Below are 6000 nucleotides of genomic sequence, written 5' to 3'. Positions count from 1 at the left end.
GAGAGCTGCCCAAAGATAGGGCCACTCAACCGTGTCAAAAGCCATCGAGGCGTCTAACGAGGCCAAAATGGCCGGCTCCGTCAGAAGCCCCGCCCTCGCAACAGCGCCGTGAAGACGACGTAGGTTAAGAGCCGTGTTGCGATGTGGGATAAATCCGGACTGATCCGGATGAACCAAGTCGCTAATGACCGTCAGCAGGCGGGTTGCCAGGAGCTTAGCCAGGACCTTAGGCTCAACATTTAACAGGGAAATGGGCCTATAAGACGAACAAAGGTCCCGCGGCTTCCCGTCCTTGGGAATTACGACTATCGTAGCAAGACGCTGGTCATACGGGAGAATACCCCGTTCCCGGGACTCCAAAAACATGGCACGGAGATAGGGTGCTACCTTGTCAGGGCGTAGCTTGTACAGCTCAATTGGCAACCCATTCGGGCCCAAGGCCTTGCCCGAACGGAGCGAACGAATGGCAGTCGCTATTTCATCCGTAGTAAAAGGGGACTCCAACGAGACACGGTCCAGATCGGAAACACTGGGCAAAGCTATGTCTCGCAACAAAAGGCGAGAGTCAGCCACATCTCGTTCAGACACAGGGGTATACACCACACGAAAATACTCAGCAAAACATTCAACTATTCCAACCGGGTCTGTCACTCCGACACCAGTCGACGACTGAATCACAGGCACAACACGATTCGCTCTCTCTTTCTTATCCAACCACGCCAACAATTTACCCGCTTTGTCCCCCACATCACACAAACGACCCTGCTGTTCCCGGAACATCAGTCTAGCCGCATCTGTGACCAAGGATTTATAAGCAAATTGTTTCAGACCCAGGGCGTGGAGTTTATCAGAGGTGATCTCAGACTCTAAGTCGGCCTCCCTCTCAGCAATCTCTATCTCAAGGTCCACCACCTCCCGATTCCTAGCCTTCTTGGATTCAGCAATTAGAGAAAGGGCCTGCCCACGAATCACTGTTTTAAAGGCCTCCCACAGGGATACCGCCGAGGAAACTGACCCCTCGTTGTCCAAAAAGTAAGCATCTAAAGACTTAGTCAAAAGGTTTCGGGTCTCAGGGGAGGCAATATACCAGGGGTTAATTGGAGCCACTCGGCCCACCGCCTCCACCCCTAACTCAAAATAAAGCCAGAGCGGAGAATGATCGGAGATGCCCCGGGGGAGGTGTCTGATCTCACGTACCGCCGGCGTCTGCGCCGCGGGCATCAGGAAATAATCCAGTCTAGACAGACTCCCGTGGGCCCCCGAATGGAAAGTGTATTGAAGCTGGGCCGGATGCAGGAGCCTCCAGCAATCCACCAAACCAAACGTATCCAAAAACCCACCTAACCACTGTTGGGCTAAAGGAGTATCCCTAGGGGGGTAGCGATCTTGTAGACCGGAGATCACAGAATTAAAATCTCCTGCAAGAAAAAGAGTACTATCAGGAAGGTCCAACAACACACGGCCCAAATCGGCAAAGGTAGTAGTCTGTAGGCCGGGGGGCACATAAACAGTAAACAAGGAGAGGGTACGACCTTCATAGCGACCCACGAGGACAGCATAACGCCCCCGATCATCAAGGATCACATCATCAATAGCTAGGGGGAGGGAAGCCCGAACAAGGATACCCACCCCCCTGGAACCCGTGGTAAACCCCGAATGTGCAGCAAGGCGATACCCCCAACTATTCATCGCACGACAAGTATTGCCCACCAAATGAGTTTCCTGCAAGAAAACAATATCGGGAGATAAACGGCGTAGACATTTTAACACCACACTCCGCTTAATGCGATCTCCCAGACCATTAACATTCCACGAAACAAGCCTCAACCCGCTACCCCCCATCCCACACAGCAACCCCGAAACCCCCCCGCAATGAGCATGACATAAAAAGGAGCAGAAGCCAGATTGATTCGCCTTGAAAACATAACACAAAAACATCGAACATCCCAACCACCCACCCCCCAACAATCAAGAAAACACCCCCCACCCTGCACCCCTGCAAAATGCTAAATAGCCACCCCAACATGCAGTGTGCCTGTCGCCCAAGAACCCCCATTCTACAAAAAGAACCCCGGAGGAGGAAAGGCTCCGGCCCACCCGCCACCCCGAGTAAGACAGATAAGGAGGAGAATACACAAACAGCAGAGGCACTGAGGCATTAAATCCCTGAAGAGTTTACTCTATTCGAGGGCCCAGGCGTAGGCGAATTGTTCAGCTCTCCACACCACCCTCAGCACCACCCGGGTGGGCGGCGGACTCAGTACCAGGAGATCGATCAGGCAGAGAGTCCATCCAGTCATTTACAGAATCAGGCCGATCAAAGAAGAAGGTTCAGTCGTTATACTCAACGCGCAGCCTGGTCGGAAAAAGCATGGCGTAGCGAAGCCCCATGTCTCGGAGACGTTTCTTGACATCACGGAAGCCCATACGCTGTCTCTGGACCTGTTGAGAAAAGTCCGGATAGAAGTTCACCGTGGCGTTCTCAAAGGCCACCAGGCCCTTCACACGCGATGCTTGCAGGATAGCGTCCCGATCCCTATAATGGAAGAGTTTCGCAACAATAGGCCTCGGCGGGGCGCCTGGTTTACCCTTGCCCCCCGGAACACGATGGGCACGTTCCACAGCGAAAAACTTCGTCAGACCAGACGGAGAGAGGTGGTTCTGGATCAAGTCCTCAACAAGGAGATCAACAGAGTGAGGTTCTGGATTCTCCGGAACCCCGACCACGCGTACATTACAGCGACATGCCCTGTTCTCAAAGTCCTCCAAGCGCCGGGTCATGAAGTCGTTCACCCTGCGAAGGTTGCCGACCTCCGTCTGTATCTCTGAAACGTCCTCCGTGAGACTGGATGACTTAAGATCCAGTGACTTCACCTTCTCATTGGTTTTCGACAGGTCAGCACGAATCAAGTTTACATCAATGGCCACGGTGTCGATTTTGTGGGCCAAAGCTTCATATTGTTGGCCTATCGTCTCCTTCATAGCAGAAATGGCGCCCATGATGTCCTGCAAAGAAGGCTCCGTCGACGCGTCCACAGGGAGATCAGCATTACTGGCTCCGGGCAGGGCGGTTCCGGGGGACCCCTTGGAATGGGTGTAGCGGTCCATCACGTTAGACTGGACCGGGCCCCCACGCAGGGGCGTCTTGGTCTTCCGAGTCTCTCGGTCCCCTCTGCCCGCCATATCAGAACTGCGTCACCAGGTGATTAACCAGGCTGGATGGAATGGCCACAGGAAAGTAGGGCCTCGGGACCAAAGAACCGCAGCTAGGGCACCACTAGTAGAAGGGCCAACAGATAGGAGAATAAGCTAGCCAAAGGCCCGACAGCCGTTCCGTGCCCAGACCCCAGCCCAGGCCAGGCTCCTCTGCCAGATGGCTCAGTCTGAGGCAGAAACGAAACCGAAACTTAAGAGGGGGACCCACAGGTCGAATCCCCCTGCCGTTGTTGTTCAACTTCAAGACGGCCACTGAGCCTCACCCAGTCCCGGGCGTACCTCGAGAGTGGAGCCCGAAAGTTCGAACAGACGTAACTCCGGAACCCCGGGTCCAAATCGAATTCCAAAAAGTCCAGGGCAATCAGCCCAGTGTCCTCTACACAAATCCTCGTAAAAAGTCAGGATAAGTTCAGGATATCATGCCGGGAGTGGCGGGGGTCCGGGGAGCGCTGTGCTCACGCGGCCATCTCGGATGCCCGCCAAGCTCCTCCTCTGAATTTTTTGAGTAAGGGAGGCAAAGGTCAATTTAAGGGTTTCACCCAACGAGGAGGAAAACCAAATACCCAAGTATTTGATCTTGGAAGGACACCAGGCAAAATCAGTTGATGCAAACATATATTGGTAACAAGTTGAATTTAAGGCTAAAACCTCCGTTTTGGAGAGATTAAGCTTATAGCCAGAGACAGAGGAGTACAAGCGGACTTCTTCCAAAAAGGGAGGGAGGGAAGAAACAGGATTGGCCATGTAAACCAGGATGTCATCAGCGTAGGCCGAAATTTTCATCTCAATCGACGACAATTGGAACCCATTAATTAGGGGGTTTGAGCGGATTCTAATCAGGAAGGGTTCAAGGCAGAGAATAAATAATAAAGGGGAAAGAGGGCATCCTTGTCTCGTTCCTCTAGATAAGGGGCAAAATTTTGAAAATTGATTATTGACAAAAACGCTGGCACGTGGAGCTGAGTACAGGAGTTTAACTAAAGAGATAAAAGAGGGGCCAAAACCAAACCATTGAAATGATTTAAACATAAAATTCCAGTTAATGCGATCGAAAGCTTTCTCAGCATCCAAGGAGAGGGCGGCTAGGGGGGCCTTAAAGTGTTTACTGTGTGAAATAACATTGGCAAAAACACGGGCATTATCAGCAGCAAGTCTACCCTTCACAAAACCGACTTGATCCGTGCTGATTAAAAGAGGGATAAGGGATTCGAGACAGGCAGCTAGAATTTTGGCAAAGATCTTACAATCGTAATTAATCAGGGAAATGCGGCGAAAGTTTTTACATAGAGAATGATCTTTGTCAGGCTTGGGGATTATGATTATCAGGGCGTCCAAAAAGGAGCCAGAAGCCTTAGCGTTCACAATAAAGGAGTTGAAAAGTTGTAAAAGGTGGGGGATAAAAATAGAATGCAAGGTGGAGTAAAATTCAATAGGGAGACCATCTGGGCCAGGGGCTTTCGATTTTTTTAGAGAAGTAATTGCCTTGAGGATTTCCTGAGGTGTAATATCAGTTTCTAATTGGTGGAACTCGGTAGGGAGAGATGGGGGAGGGGGGAGATCTTTGAAAAAATGGGAGAGGTCGTCGTCATCAGGATGAGTGTCATCAGTATAGAGTAGTTTGTAGTAGTTATGAAAGACTTCTGCAATATCCTCATCTGAAGTAACTAGTGTGTTGGATTCGTCATTGAGAATGGGTCCAATTGATTTTCGTTCAGACTTAATTTTGAGATAATTTGCCAACATTTTGCCAGCTTTATTCTGACTCCCGTGAAATTTAGATTTAATATTCAACAGGGTGTTACAGGCTTCAACTGTGGCAATTTGATTGAGTTCAGATTTGGCTTTGATAAGTTGGAGGAGAGCGTCTGGATTTTTCGAAGAAAAGTAAGAGTGTTCCAGTGTCTTGATATTGGCGAGTTGGGCAGTGTATTTAGAGCGATTAAGTTTCTTCTTTTTAGATACATTGGAAATTGTGAAGCCGCGTAGGATAGCTTTTAAGGCATCCCAATTGTTCAAAATCGATGTGTCATGAGGTAAGTTAAGGGAGAAGTATTCAGAGATAAAATCCTTGACTTCAGACATAAAAACAGAGACTGAGAGGAGGAAAGTGTTAAATTTCCATCGGCTAAAACATGAGGAAGTTTGGGCAAGGTCAAAAGTGGCATAGACAGGGGCATGATCCGAAAGAAAAATAGAACCAATTTCGGACTTCTGAATCGCAGGAAGAAGGGACTTGCTGACTAGAATATAGTCGATTCTGGACCCGGTGTGGTGAACATTCGAGTAGAAGGTATATTCCAGGGAGTCCGGATTGCATGTTTTCCAAACATCGAAAAGGGGACGGGAGGCAATGGCTGACTGAAAGCATTTGTGCGTCTTATCAGGTTGGAATTTGCTGGATGATAACCTGTCTGAAAAGGGATCTAACCATTGGTTGAGGTCACCAGCTATGACAATGTTGGGGCAATCAATGGAGGAGAGGAGGATTTTGATGGCAGACCAAAATTTGGGGTCAGGACGGACAGGGCCATATATATGCAGGAGCACCATAGTTTTGTTTTGTATGATAACCTTAGACATAACCCAGTGACCCACATCATCAGCTTGAGAAGAAAGAATTTGAACATTCAAACCTTTACGAAACAATATAGCAACACCACCCTTTTTATCAACAGCAGGAGAAAATACAACTTGACCCACCCAGGCCCTCTTAAGTTTCAACGATTCAACATCTGTGCAATGAGTCTCTTGAAGAAAAACAATCTGAGAATTCAACTTGGATAA

This window comes from Lissotriton helveticus, chromosome 2_1 (assembly GCF_964261635.1).
Source record: "Lissotriton helveticus chromosome 2_1, aLisHel1.1, whole genome shotgun sequence".
Lineage (NCBI taxonomy): Eukaryota > Metazoa > Chordata > Amphibia > Caudata > Salamandridae > Lissotriton > Lissotriton helveticus.
This window is presented reverse-complemented; position numbering follows the sequence as displayed.